The 15,378-nt window shown below is 43.1% G+C and overlaps 2 pseudogenes across 2 annotated transcripts; one reads left to right on the top strand and one right to left on the bottom strand.

Annotated features, from left to right (window-relative positions):
* The first annotated feature begins 4,119 nt into the window (after positions 1-4,119).
* LOC308256663 (large ribosomal subunit protein uL6-like) lies at positions 4,120-4,701 on the top strand (annotated as a pseudogene). Its single transcript has one exon. The product of its transcript is annotated as a large ribosomal subunit protein uL6-like (transcript).
* A 356-nt stretch (positions 4,702-5,057) lies between these two features.
* Positions 5,058-7,347, bottom strand: LOC308256113 (cyclin-A1-like; annotated as a pseudogene). The gene is made up of 3 exons: positions 6,191-7,347; positions 5,554-5,732; positions 5,058-5,326 (listed from the first exon to the last, which is right to left on the bottom strand). The product of its transcript is annotated as a cyclin-A1-like (transcript).
* Between the last annotated feature and the right edge of the window lie 8,031 nt (positions 7,348-15,378).

Genomic DNA, 15,378 nt, shown 5'->3' with positions numbered 1-15,378 from the left:
TCAAGGGCATGTACCTTGGTTGCGGGTACATACCCAGTGGGGAGTGTGCAGGAGGCAGCTGATCGATGTTTCTCTCTCATCGATGTTTCTCTCTATCCTTCTCCCTTCCTCTCTGTAAATAATATATTTTTTAAAAAATTATTAATGTCTGAACAGACCTTGGAGAGCTTTATGTAGTTGCAGTACTTTATCCCAATTTACAGACTATTGGTCTATATCCTTGCTACTCAGTGTGATCCATAGTCCAGCAGGATTAGCACCACCTGGGAACTTGTTAGAAATGTAGAATCTTGCTAAAATGCATATTTTAAGGAGATCCGCAGGTGATTCATAAGCACATTAAACTTTGAGAATCCACTGCTTATAGCAAATGTGTCCATGGCACCTTCATCATATATATAATATGGGTCTTGCAGGCCTCTTGAAGGTGTAAGGTTATTACCATTGATTCAACCAATAACTGGATAGCCTCATAGTTTGCAATCCTGGCTGTTTATTAGATCATCTGGTTCCTCTAAAAATTTTTTTTTAATTTTCAATTACAGTTGACATATAATATATTAATTTCAGCTGTACAACATAGTGATTAGACATTTATATAACTTATGAATTGATCACCCCAATAAATCTTGTAGACTTGGGTTGCTTTTAAAATATACCTAAGCCCTGTCCCAAACCCAGAGATTCCGACTTAAGTCTAGGGTGGGATCCAGGTATCAGTTGATTTCAAGTGCTGCAGTTGGTCCTAATGTGTAGCCAGGGCTGAAACCACAATCATTCCTCTGAATCACCTACTTGAGAAAGGTTGCTCATTACTCTGAATGCTAGCTGTTGTAGTTGTCAGAGGACCCCAGAAACAGATCCTCCAGCTCCAACTTGCACATAACCTAAACCACAAGAACTGGGTTGAAGGCTCCAACCGAGCTAGAAGCCTGGAAGAAACCCATGTAGGAGCCTATACAGAGGACAGGTTTGTTCCAGCGGGACATACAGGGCAATTACTCTGCCAGACTACCCTCTTTGTGATAGATGCCACAAACCCTTTGAGACTGCATATAAAGGGTAACATTACTCCAGATCAAGTTTGGGGGCAAAGACGAGAGTTCTGCTCTCCAGCAGGTGAGATCTCAACCTCAGTGAATCCTGACCATGTCTGGTTTATATTGTCTTCCTCTTCCAGGCCTTTAATCACAGAATGCAGTGACACCAAAATCTCCTTACATTTCTCTCTTGTGGACTGCCTTTTTCAGGTAAATGGGATTGTAAGAACACCCACAACCAGGCTTCCTGGAGAACGATTTAGCATGGAGGAATGAAAAGTTGTCAAAGGATGGCAAAAACCTTGGCAAGCATGTAAGGTCTCTGTGAATTGTGAAAGCAACACAATGGAGGACAGTCACATGCTCCCAAGAGCCCCACCAATTCAGCATTCTCTCTCGTGGGACAACTGTGTCCTCCCACAGGGCAGAACTGGGCAAGACAAAGGGTACTGAAGTTCCTTCCTACTTCTAGCACAACATCCTCAGTATATCATGGGCATGGGACAGGATCTTCCTTTGGCTGCCTGTGGAGGCAGTTAATAATGGAAGGATTCCAAGGCCAAATCAGATATCAATGGGAGGTTAGTCCAAATGCACTGAGCCAAAAAAAAGGGGGGGGGGGCAGGAAGAAAGAGTCAGAGGTGAAAAGGTAGGTCAGGGAGCCCCAGGGACCAAGCAAACAAACCTGGAGATGGAAGCAAAAGCCAGTAGGTATACTAGCAGGCAACCATCCAGGGGTAGATTCAGCCCTGAGTTCAGAGCAAGTCAAAACTAAGGCCAGTCTTATTATTCCTGAAGTGTTGGGCTGGTGTCTAAAGAGGTAAGTCTCCAAACGATACGTCATCTGTGGGGCATAGCACCAACCTTCAGATGAAAGCTGAGGCTTGCAGGGAGTAAGTGTACCTGACAGTAAAAACAATCTCAACCTGTCCCAACAAACACATGAAAATATGCTCAACCTTACTGATAGGGATACAGTCGTAACTTGGAGTTATTACGGGTTTGGTTCCAGGATAAAGCAAGTGAGTCATAATCTTTTTGGTGGTGGAGGGTCTTGCCTTCAATTTATAGAAACTGCAACGCCTGTGAAGCTCAATAAAATGAAGCATAATAAAATGAAGATGCCTGTACTGATGATTCAGGATAATAGAGCCACCCTATATAATAAAAGGGTAATATGCAAATAGACCGAAGGGCAGAATAACCGAACAATCAATCAAAGTGTAATATGCTAATGATATGCTAAGGCTGCTCAACTGCTCACTATGACATGCACTGACCACCAGGGGGCAAATGCTCCCACCAGGCCTCTCCCAATCAGGACTGATTGGGCACGAGCCAGCAGCAGGCACAGTGGGGCCGGGATGAGCGGGAGCGGCAGGTAGGAGCTGCAGGTGGTGTCTGACTGCGGGTTTCGGCCCAATCCTTGCAGGCTACCCAGAGGGACCCCACCTGTGCACAAATTTGTGCACCGGGCCTCTAGTGTAGAGATAATAGCCAAGTGGTTGGTCTCTAAGCACAAACAGAAATGGTGAGAGTAAATCCTTACGGAAGCTCCTGATTGCCAGCCATAGCCCTTGACCATAGGTAGATTTGGTTCAATCCTAAGAACTCCATCCATACTTGGGTGGGAGAAAAATTTGAATCCTGGTGCTTGACCCCTTTACACTCCCTGAATGGCACCATTCGAATTTCTGGAAAGCATCATCAGAATCATGAAGGCAAATTAAAGGAGTTAAGAGACCAGCATCCTATTACTTAGAGACCTTCTATCTTCCATGGACCTTGTTTCTCCTAAACTCACCATACAAATGAACTAATTCATTTCCCTATCAGTGAGGTTGAGCATATTTTCATGTGTTTGTTGACAATTTGCATTTCCTTCTTGGTGAATTACTCACTTATACAGTTTTCCTAGTTTTCATTGGTCTGTTTGTCATTTTCTTACCAATTAGTGTTAACCATTTGTCATATGTGTTGCAAATGTTTTCTCCTATCATTTCTTTTACAGTTATCTTTTATTTCTATTTGTTAATTGTTTTTTTTAGAGAGAGGGAGAGGGAGAAAGAGAGAGAGAGGGAGGGAGAGAGAGAGAGAGAGAGAGAGAGAGAGAGAGAGAGAGAGAAACATCCATTAGTTGCCTCCCATATGTGCCACAACTGGGGATCAAAACCCACAATTTAGGTATGTGCCCTGACCTGAATCACCCGCAACCTTTTTGGTGTACAGGATGATGCTCCAACCGACCCACACTGGCCAGGGCCAGTAATCTTTTAGTCAATCTTTTTATTTGTGTATTTTGGATATTCCATCCTGCTTGCAACCAGGGTGTTCTCACCTAGCTAGTGTGGCTCAGTGGTTCAGCATTGACCTATGAACCAGGAGTCCACGGTTCAATTCACGGTCAAAGCACATGCTGGGGTTGCGGCCTCCTCACCCCCAGCAGGGAGCATGCAGGAGGCAGCTGATCAATGATTCTCTCTCATCATTGATGTTTCTTTCCCTCTCCCTTCCTCTGAAATCAATAAAAAATATATATTTAAAAAGTATTCTCTTACCATTTTTCATTTGTCATACTAACAAAAATTAAAGAATGGTAGCACTAAGCATTAGTGAGAGAGTTGGGAAATGATATTCTCATAGCCTATGGGTAGGAATGTGAGTTTTTACAGCCATTTGGAAAGAAACCTGGCTGTAACTGCTAACATGCAAAGTGCACATATCCTTTGTCTCAGCAATCCCACTTTGGGACATCTTTTTTAAAAAATCCCCCAAAAAACACCCATTGGTTTACAAAAGTGTAAAGAAAATAGAAGAAATAAAATGGAGTCACTTTAGCAAACTGACAAATTACTGAAATCCAGTAGGTTGAGGTATGAGAAAATGATTCTATTCTTGCCTGGGATCTTAAAATTTTGATTTTCCAGTCCTACGTCGATGCCTGGGTAGACATCAAATCTCCAGATAACCAGAAGAACTAAGGAAAGAATGTTCGTGCATCTAGGCCACCTGTCATCTAGAGGATTACCATCTCAGACCAATCCAGAGGCTAATTATACAGAGCTGATTCTTCTCAAGAATGTACTCTTTATCTTTGTCTCATCTATTACCACGCGAGGATGAAGACCATTCTCAGCAGACTGTCGACATTCTAAAAAATGTTGATATCACTCTGAAGGGACACACAGTTATTGTGAAGAGCCTCAAGGGCACCCTGTGGAGGAACTTCAATCACATCAATGTAGAACTCAGTCTCATGGAAAGAAAAAGAGACTCCAAATTGTCAAATGGTGGGGAAATAGAACGGAACTGTGTACTGTTTGCACTATCTGTAGAGAGGTACAGAACATGATCAAGGGTGTTACACTGGGCTTACATTACAAGATGAGGTCTATGTATGCTCATTTCCCCAATAGCGTTGTTATTCAGGAGAATGGTTTTCTTGTTGAAATCTGAAATTTCTTGGGTGAAAAATACATCCATGGGGTTTGGATAAGGTCGGGCGTTGCTTGTTCAGTACCTCAAGCCCTGAAAGATGAGTTATTGAAGGAAACATTGAACTGGTATCAAATTCAGCTGCTTTGATTCAGCAGCCACAACAATTAAAAACAAGGATATCAGAAAAATTTTGGATGGTATAGGGAACAGTTCAGCAGGCTGATGAATAAGAACTAAGTTGTCCAGCTGCAGAAACAGCAAGATGCCAGATGATTCCTCAGACTTATTTTTTATATTTTTAAAGATGCAATAAAAACCCTGAATTGATTGGGTAAGGGGTGGGAGGGGGGAGAATGTACTTTTTTGTTTTGTTATAAGGCAAGTTGTTTATCGTTTTTTAAATGTTAGAAGATTTTACAAGCTACCAAATGTAAGAGAAGCTAAATACATTTACATTTTTTAAAATGTCATCTATATTGTAGTAACACTAGTTGATCCAACCTGCAGAAACCTAAAAAATATTAGAACCAATTCTGTTGATCTGGAGGTTAAGTTCTGAAAGTGCTTTAGTTCTGAAATTTATTGTAGAGGAAGAACTGCAGGTGGTTCCATGAGAGGTACATGCATGTACTTTAAAGCTGTATACTTCTTCATAATTGCTTGCTGAGGTCAATGGGGTATATCAAGGCATGCTTTATGTAGCTCACTCAGGCAAGGCATAATTTCACTTAATGAACAGCCTGTAAATGCTGCAAGAGTGTTTGGCCAGAAGCACCTGTTCATAGTACAGTTTGCCAGGCAATAAGCTGCTGCAGTTATCAAGTAGGAATATATTTCAAGAATGGGCCCTAGCCAGTTTGGCTCAGTGAATAGAGCATTGGCCTACAGACTGAAGGGTCCCAGGTTCGATTCTGGTCAAGGGCACATGCCTGGGTTTCAGGCTCAAGCCCCAGTAGGGAGCGTGCAGGAGGCAGCTGATCAATGATTCTCTCTCATCATTGATGTTTCTATCTCTCTTCCCTTCCTCTCTGAAATCAATAAATATTAAGAAGAAAAAAAAAAAAAAGAATGGTTCAGCTTCAAGTAGACTCAGTTCAGCTCCTTACTTGGCCAGGTTCTCAGTTTTGACACACACTCGTTGCCTTGTTAAGGAGAAACTGATTGATAGTTGGCACTGATAGATCAAAAGCTAGGACTTTAGCCCAGGCCAGTGTGGGTCCGTTGGTTGGAATGCTGTCCCATAAACGTAAAGGCCTAAAGTTCGATTCCCAGTCAGGGCACATACCCTGGTTATGCGTTTGATCCTAATCGGGGTGCCTACTGGAGGCAGCCAATCGATGTTTCTCTCTCCCTCTCCTTTCCTCTCTCTCTAAAATCAACTTTAAAAATAGTGTTTGCACAATGCTGGCATGGCTCAGTGGTTGAGCATTGACCTTTGAACCAGGAGGTCGTGTTCAATTCCCTGTCAGCGCATATGCCCAGTTGTGGTCTCTGTCCCCAGTGTGAGGTGTGCAGGAGGCAGCCAATCAATGATTCTTTCTCATCATTAATGTTTCTATCTCTCTCCTTCTCCCTTTCTGGAGAAAAAAAAAAAAAAAAAAAAAAAAAAATATATATATATATATATATATATATATATATATATATATATGACTTTCAGGAGCAGTAACGTGTTCCACAAAATAGTTCTCATTTTGAGTATCATCAGTTACACAAACTCATCTACCTCAGGTAGATATTTCTTCATCTTTTGAAGCCAGAATAGCTGTTCCTACAAGCTGCAATTTCCCTCTCAGAACAAACATGCACAAAAGAAACCTGTCCAGGAAGTTGACAGCCAGGTAGAGAGTCTCAGCTCAAAGCTTATATTCTTCTCTGGCCTCAAATCAGCCTGTTCACCAGAATCATTCGCATGCCTTCTGGTTGTTTCCTCATGAAGTACATTTTGGGCCTGTATCTTATTTCAGCTTCTCTAACGCACTGATTAGTTTCTTCAGCATTTCCAGTTGCATTTATCACATCTGTACCAAAATCTGCTGCATCTTCAGACTGGGAATGGAGAACTGAATCTACCAGCATAGGGGAAACTGTGCTAAAATCCAGCAGGACGTGAAGGTCTGACTTAAGGGTTTACTGTTGTCTACTTCATACACATCCTCAAATGCCATCCCATCTCTCCCTGTGCAGCTGTTTCTGTCCTCTTGCTCAGGTTCATCCGTGTAGGTATCCAATCCTTGCTTGGCTGGCACATGGACCCCACAGTCAGAGACTGCTTTCTTTCCGGCTTGAGGGAAGACATTTTCTGATCAGAGAAACACCTGAGTGTTATGATCCCTGCCACAAATCTTCCTGTGCTGCCCATTCTCAGTTAGCACCCCTGGCACTGTTCACTGTTCTTTGCGGGGGATCCTGGCCGAGCTAGGCTCTGTTCATCATCTGACCGGCATCAGGACCTCAGGACACTGGAGCCAGGACTACTCTGCTCTTAGAGCTGCTGAAATGCATTACTTTAGTCTCCACAGGCTGCTGCAATCACGGAAGGAGAAACAGACAAACTGGATTAGTCAACCTCTTCCACCCAGGGGCTCCAAGGATTTGCGAACCTCCAGCAGGGAGCATACTAAGACATAAGATCTTCCCTGTATTTAGAATTGAAAGGAAAGAATGTACTCTTTACTATAAAAACTCTTAGCTTTTCTTTCTTCCTTGGAACATTCTGTGTATTGCCTAGTTGTGTTTCTGGTTTGCAAACCCTAGTCCCTTGAATAAATCTTTGTCATTTATTTCTAGCCAAAGCCTGCAGATTCTTTTTGAGTTAATTTGACAGTGTTACAGAAAACCGGAGAAGAACCAAGCAACACTTAGAGAGATGGAGTTACATTTATTACGTGCGGGTCCAGAGGAAAATGTCTCTCAAATTCTGGGCCCCAACATGGAGAAACTTTCCCTATTTATATGTTTTTACCTTCTTTGTCTCCCAAATATGGGGTGTTTCCAGCCCCCTTTGCAAGTTCTTTAAGAGCCCCTATGTGCTGGGGTCTTGAGACCTCAACCAAAGGCCTGGTGCCAGCACTGATAACCCCATCCGGGGAAGGTTTAATGGCCTCTCTGAAGTGGGAGTAGTCTTATTTTCCTTATTATTTAAGCAAGCAAGCAAGCAATTACAGAAGCCAAACAGCAGGGTTAAAATTTCAAACAGCAGTTTTTATATAAGATGGATGCTTCAACAGTACAAATGTTGGACAAGGGTCTCAAGGTCTAGGCAGTTCTTACTAAATACTATCTTGCTAAATGTTAAAATGTAGCAGAGTATTTTGCAGATGCAGCTTTAAACAGGATGAGCTTGACAGGAACTCAACAGGATGAGTGTAGCCAACTGCAAAGACATCAATGTGTAATTGACCAAATAGTGTACTAGCATATAAGCAATGGCTAAGCCTCCCTTCAGGAAGGCAGAGCTTTGGATGTGAATCCTGTCTTTTTTTACTTGCTAAGTAAATAAAACTACCTTTCAACAACCACCTCTCTTTCTTGAATAGAACATCCCAAACAGTGAACCCCTTGAGTATAGTAACAAATCTGGTAACTCAGTGGAACTCTCTTAAAGGGACTCCCTCTCGGACTGGTAAGGATGCTTGGTAGAAGCAGTTGGCAGCAGCAGCTCATCCAGGGCTTGCTTGCTTCTATCTCCACTGGATGAGAGATCTGTTCTATAGGAGACTCCCGCTTGGTACTGACCATTGGAATGGCCACTTGGTCTGCCTCGACAGTGAAGCAGAGTGGCCACCTGAACCCGCTTTGTTCAAGTGCTTCGGAAGGGAGGTGGGTAAATCAGCCGCTATGGTGCTTTAATTAGTGTTTCTATTCCTCGTCTGGATATCAGGTTATCAGAAGCATACTTTAATTTCTGGTGCTCTCTTGGTTTCAGGCTGGTTGTGTGACACTGATTTAGGCCCCCACCTAAGTCTCACTTGAGGGTTGAGGAATGCCTCCAGGAATGCCAAAATATCCTCGGGTGACAATCTCTGATATGGTTGTCTGGCCGTCAGTGAACGCTGGGCTAAAGGTTATGAGATCATAGTGTCTACCACCCTTTAGTTTTTATCTTGCAGGAGGTGAATTTTGTTCTTTGTGTATATATTTGCATTTGCCTTGTCTTATATGTAAAAGTGCAGCTATGGGAAACTCAAATTCAATCCCCTAGGTAACCCCTTAGGGTGCATCTTCCAGAACTGGATAAAAAGAGCTCTATTTATTTACTTAAAGAGATGAAGGGCTTATACAAATTAATATAACAAATGGGTCAATTGTAGGAAACTGCCTGTCCTGTCCAAGGCAGCCTTGCTTTAGCCTGGGAGTCTATTGTGGATTCAGGGGGGCACTGTTTTTTAAGTGCAGCTTCTTTGCTTCCTGGGGTTCAGCATTCCCATGATAGGATCATTTACCTTACACACAAAGGCTTCTCCCCTGCAACCCTCACCCTGCTTCCATCCAAGGAGTGCACTTTCTGGAGCACCCAGAGCCAAGGTAGAACTCATGATGGGAAATAGGAATGGCACCCAAACCTTGCAGTTCCCTGAAGAAAGTGAGGTTCCCATCAGACTGACCTTGCTGAGGACAAGCAAGTGAACTCATGTTGCCAGTGGAGGTGATCTGGGATAGAAGCAAGGATCTCTTATCTAGAAGATAAACAAGACTGAGAGATAAAGGTTTGGCTGTAGGACTTGGGAGCCAGTCTACGGCTAATGGTGCAAAAGATAGATGCTTGGGAAGAATGACTAGTTTTATCTGAGCCCAAAAAAATGAAGCACATTTGTATGCTGTTTTAATAAGACTCCCACTGCTTTCCTTTGTCTGAATGATAAAGAGGAAAAATTATATGCAACATCCTTCAAAGAGTCTCATTGACATAAAGAGATGTTCTATGAGCAGGTCTGATTTCAAAATTTTTACCAAATGTATGATAACATAGACCAAATACCCTAGGGCCTAGGAGTATTTAAAACTAAGATTACCTGACTGGATTGGTGCCAAAAAAGGAGAAAAGTCTGCTATGATTTAAAAATGTAGGTAGAATCAAACACCTGTATATATTTTGAGTAACAGAAGCCAAAAGGTTGGGCTTCCTAGCCACATGGTGTGGGAGGAAGGTGGAAATGACATGGGGAAATGAACTGCTTGTAGTGTGATGAAAAACTTAATTTACTGGTTCTCCATCCATTCATCTGCAAGGATGATTCTGAGATCACTGACTCTGGTGCACAGTCCTGCATTCCCTGGTGTGAGAGCCCAATCAAGTCAAGAAGACTCCTGAGACCTCAGCTTCTTTTCTGAGCAGCAGCCTATTAGCTCCACCTTTCTCCTCCAAAGCTGTGGGGTGGCGGGTAGGGGGAGGCAGGTTGAGGTGAGCTTGCTCTCTGCATCCACAGGCAAGATTAGGTGCTTCTAAGCTGTGTTCCCTGCTTGGGGAGTGGCCCTCACTCAGCCCCAGCACAGGCCCCTATGGCTTTGGGAGTCCGCTGATTGGCAGTGGAATGGGCTGACCCAGGCACTTGCCCTGCTGTGGAAGCAGCAAGGTGGAGCAGCCCAGTGACTTGTCACAGCTAGGGGCAGTTCTGGAAGTTTAGGAACAGAATACCGCACTGCTAAGGTGTGAGCTGGGAGACAGATGCAGGGAGGCCGCACCACCTAGAACCTCTTTTTAGCAGATTGGGTCTGAATTGTGGCATTTTAGCCCAGGTACAAAACCAGGTATCCTGGGAGCATCCCTACCTGGGACATGGGGGACAGCTGTGAGGAGGCCTTTTCAGTCCATCTTCTCTAGGAGACCAGAGCCAGAGGGTTGAGAGGAACAGTGACTGTAACTGTGAGTGCCTGCGGACAGGTGACTCTGCCAGTGTGAGTGCCTGCGGCTGGGGAGAAGAGGTGAGGTGGGGCGGTGCCTGTGTACTTGGCCCCTCGTGGCATCGCTGATTCTCCTTCATTTCCCCTCCTGTTTCATTCTTATTTGAACAACCTGTGCCTGCAGCTGTTTCCTGTACGTTCTTGAGCTCAGAATCTGAGCTTCATTCCTAATGTTTCCAAACTGGGGACAGGGGATAAAGGAGCCATATTCTGTGAAAGATGGAAACTGTGCACTATATAGATCTCACGTGATCTGCTCATCTCAAGCCTTATCCCATGCTGAACTGAAAGGAGCAATGAAGTTGTAAAGGCACTGCTTTGAAAAAATAATACCTAGGTTTGGACTCCCCAGGACCTTTCAAAATGGCAATGGGCCAGCTTTCACAGTGGCCATAATAGAGTAGTGTAAGCTCTCCAAATTAGGTGGGCCTTACATCTTCACAGACCACAGTCCTCACAAAAAATGCTCAAAAGGATGCTGGCCAAACTATGCCAGGAAACCATGACACCTGGCTTAAATTACTACTAATTGCCCTGACCTGGATCAAGGCAGCACCTAAGGAATGCTTAAATTAAGTCCTGTTGAACTTACGATAGATCCTTTTTGGGTTCCTCCCAAATTTTAGGATGCCCAGACCCACTAATAGAACAGGGTGTTAAACATATTATCCAATTAGGAAAAGTAACAGAAAACTTTAATCTAATCTGATTTTACTAATACCACCAGATACACCCATATGATTCAGGGAACTAGGTATATTTAAAATCTGTGTGGCTCAGTAGCTTGGAGTGTCACCTCATGCACCAAAAGGTTGTGGGTTTGATTCCTGGTCAGAGCACATACCCAGGTTGCTAGTTGGATAACCAGTAGGGGCTCATGCCGATGGCAACTGGTTGATATTTTTCTCCATCCCTCTCCCTTCCTCTCTTTCAAAAAAGCATATCCTCAGGCGAGGATTTAAAATAAATAAATTTTGAAAACCCTGGAAATCAGGATCCTCACAAAATCAACTGAATCCAATATAGACTGGTCCTCATTTGGTATCTATACTAATAATAGAGGAATATGCAAATTGTCCAGGACACCGTCACAGTAACAACTAAACAGCAGGTTGCATGGGGTGACCAGGCCGGCAGGGGGTACATTTGGGGACAACCAGGCTGGCAGGGGGAGGGGCAGTTGCAAGTGACCAGGCCGGTGCGGGGGGGCAGTAGGGGGCAACCAGGCCGGTAGACAGGTGAGCAGTTAGGAGCCAGTGATCCCAAATTGTGAGAGGGATGTCCAACTGCCGGTTTAGGCCTGGTCCCCGGGATTGGGCCTAAACTGGCAATTGTGTGTAGGGCAACAATGAAAAACAGCCTGAATTTCAAACAAATAGGTAATAGCTGAATAAATTGTATGATGGAGTTATACTGTAGTATATTTTAGTGTTATTAAAAATAATAATTTTGCAAAACAATAGTGAGTATACTTAATGGCACAAAACTGTAAACTTAAAAATGGTTTAAATGGTAAATTTTGTGTTTATGTTTACTTTACCACAATAAAAAGAATAAGAATGATTGCTATCCTACGTAGTATCCTGAAGAAATGGCCATGACAATTTTTAAGAGAAAAATCTACATTTTGGGTAAAATGTGTGTTTGATGTGTGTGTACAAGTTCATAGAAAAAGGTATGCAAGAATACAAACTAAACTTCATTACCTCAGGGAGTGTGATGTACTAGTATTTATTATTTGACTTGTAATAAGGAACATGCATTTAGAGCTCAGACCAAGGCTCAAGTCCCAGTTCCACTACTGATCTGACATGTGAATTACATGTTAGTTTCTTCATTTGTAAAACAGGGAAAGAATAGTACCTGCCTCATTAGAATTGTTATGAGGTAAATATTAGAAGAGTGCCTATAATGATAAGTTATATTGTCATCATATTATTGTCTCCTTTGGTGTCTTCCTTGTATCCTATGCATTCTTCCATCCCTCACTACTTTGTTGGAATCAACAAAAGATTTGATTAAGTACCAGGAGAAGAAAACATAAAAAAAACAAGTTACAAGAAGCCTAAAGTTGAAAGGATTCAGAGTACTTGGTTCAGACCCACTAGAACTAGCTTGCTTTTGAGGCTGAGATGCTTCTGAGGCCCTTATGGATTGGTACAATTTTAGAGCTATCTGGCCCAGATTTCCTTCTGCTTGGCCTGTATTCACATAGAAGGTACTCTTACAACTCACAGCTTAGGAGCTTTCTTCTGAGCATCTCCACACCTTCACTATTGCTCTTTGATATAGCCAGTATTTTCCTCTTCTCTTCTTCCTAATCAACAGCTTCTTGCAGTGCAAATGCTTTCTCTTACTAACTAGAACTTTCTCCTTGATGGCAGACTGCTAAGAACTAGAGTTATTATATCTGAGTTGAAAACACATTTATCCAATCCCAACCTGGCCTCTTTCATAGGACTACTGCCACATTAATGTTATTTGGGTTGAGAAATCTGGAGTCTTTCAGGCAGTGATTAGATTTTTCCTATGTATTTTATAACATTTCACATTCAACAAATCTCATTAATTTTAAATATGAAATAAACCAGTAACTTATCCTGGTTTATTTTACTCTAAGGACACTAATGTATGGAATAAAAAAATCATATTCCTGCCCTGCTGGTGTGGCTCAGTGGTTTAGCATCGACCTATGAACCAGAAGGTCACAGTTCGATTCCCGGTCAGGGCACATGTCTGGGTTTCTGGCTCAAGGTGTGCAGGAGGCAGCCAATCCATGATTCTCTCTCATCATTGATGTTTCTTTCTCCCCCCTCTCCCTTCCTCTCTCTGAAATCAATGGAAATATATTAAAACAAACAAAAAAGAAATTGGATTCCTTTCAGAATAGGATGGTGATGAGCTTCCCTGTTAGTAAAAAGCTCTCAATTAATGCTTGTGACTAAAACAAAGCAGTAGCTCTTTTCATTGATTTCACATGATCTCCAGGGTTTCTCATCTCACATCCTTCTTCCATCCCTTATATATATTTACTAGAGGCCCATTGCACGAAGAGATTCGTGCAATAGGCTTTCCTTCCCTTGGCTTCCAGCACCGGTTTTCCTCCAGCACCTGGGACCCCAGGCCTTCGCTCTGGCCAGAGTCTTCCTTTTTTTTTTTTTAAAATATATTTTATTGATATTTTACAGAGAGGAAGGGAGAGGGATAGAGAGCTAGAAACATCGATGAGAGAGAAACATCGATCAGTTGCCTCCTGCACACCTCCCACTGGGGATGTGCCCGCAACCAAGGTACATGCCCTTAACCGGAATCGAACCCGGAACCCTTCAGTCCGCAGGCCGACGCTCTATCCACTGAGCCAAACCGGTTTCGGCCAGAGTCTTCCTTTTTCGTCTTCGCTGCAGACTCCGGAGTCTGCAGTCTTGTCTTTGCTGGGGCACTCCGCTCCTTTGCCCCCGCCCTTCCTCTCATAGCAGGCGTCCTGCCCAGCCTGGCCACTCTGCGCCTGGAGCAGCTGGGCAGTCGCCATCTTTGGCCTTCTAATTTGCATACTCACTCTGATTGGCTGTGGGCGTAGCGGAGGTACGGTCAATTTACATGTTTGACTATTATTAGGTAAGATTCTTTCTTCTCATCTCCTTTCCTTCCTCTCTACTCTCCCCCTCTCATTCTTAAGCACCTTCTGTGTGTCAGGCACTCGGCAACAAGGATTGAGCAAAACAGACCACCTTCTCATTGTCATGGAGTTTACACACGTAATGGGAATTGAGACATTCATTAAATAATCACCAAATCTGTAATTTCAAACAGCACTTAGTGCCACATAGGAAAACACAAAACCCTGTGAGAAACCTGTGTTTGTGTAGGCTTTATCCAGGAAATGGCAGCTGAACTGGGGTAGTGTGGACGAAAGGAGCCACATGCTAACCTGACCAGCTCAGGGAAGGCCTGCATGGCGGTTTTGCAAACTCAGAGACCTAAAGTAACCACAAAGGATGGTCTAAAATTAAACTTTAAGAGCAGTTATGGTGGGTAGTTACGTATCTTCACGGACAAGGTCAACCTTTACCTTAACTGAGCCTATCTGTCTTTTTGTATCTATGATAACATACCCTTGAAATGTCTGGGTAACTTGTAACTTCCCTTTTTCCGGACCCCTTGGGGCACAACCTAATGTGCCTGAGCGGCAAGACAGATACCACAAATTCCTTCATTGTTATTGTTATCATACTAATTGTTGGCTGTTAACTATCCTGCACCCACTTAAGTATGTGTCTATCATTTTATTTTTTTATCGAATCCCAGGGTCCCCCCACCACCCTCCTTTGCTTCCTCCCCCCTCTCTAATCTATCACCAATGGATTTCATGTAACCCACCTACGTACCCTCCTTTGATTGCAATGTATAAAAATAGATGAAAAACCGCCATTCTATGGAGCATTATCCCAATCTGTTGAGATACGTCTTCCCGGCAATTGTCGACAGATTGGTTCAAATAATCTCACAAAAATTCTTTACAGGTTTGCATGTTTTTACGTTAACAGTAGGAAGGATGAGGAGGAGTTAGCCAGGCATGTTCCCCCTTTTAGAGCTACAAGTGGGCAGAGACCAGGACTGTCATAGCAATCAGGGGCAAAAATAGAATATTGGGACTAGCTATGGTTATGGGAAATATTAATCATGCTCTGTTAAACCAGGATTGCCTTGTGTTGGTTAAAGAAATGACATTCTGACCTGGCTGAGAGTTGTATGCACCCAGGACCTAGGAGTCAACCTTGTAATGAGGTCCATTCTTAAGGAAATATTAACAACCTTCGGCCCAAACAGTGGAGTCCCACCCCAGCCTCCTACTTCCCCATACCTATAATCCATATTTCCCCCATGTAATCTTTGTTTTCCCCTGACTGCTGCTGAAGAAGTAGCAGCTAAAGCATATTCTGGCCTTTCAGGGTATTGTAGAGATTTTAGTCTTTATCCTAACAGCAACTGGAAGCCA

This window comes from Plecotus auritus (genome assembly GCF_963455305.1).
Source record: "Plecotus auritus genome assembly, chromosome: 8".
Classification (NCBI taxonomy): Eukaryota; Metazoa; Chordata; class Mammalia; order Chiroptera; family Vespertilionidae; genus Plecotus; species Plecotus auritus.
Note: the sequence above shows the minus strand (reverse complement) of the source record. Positions and strands in the feature narration are given on the sequence as shown.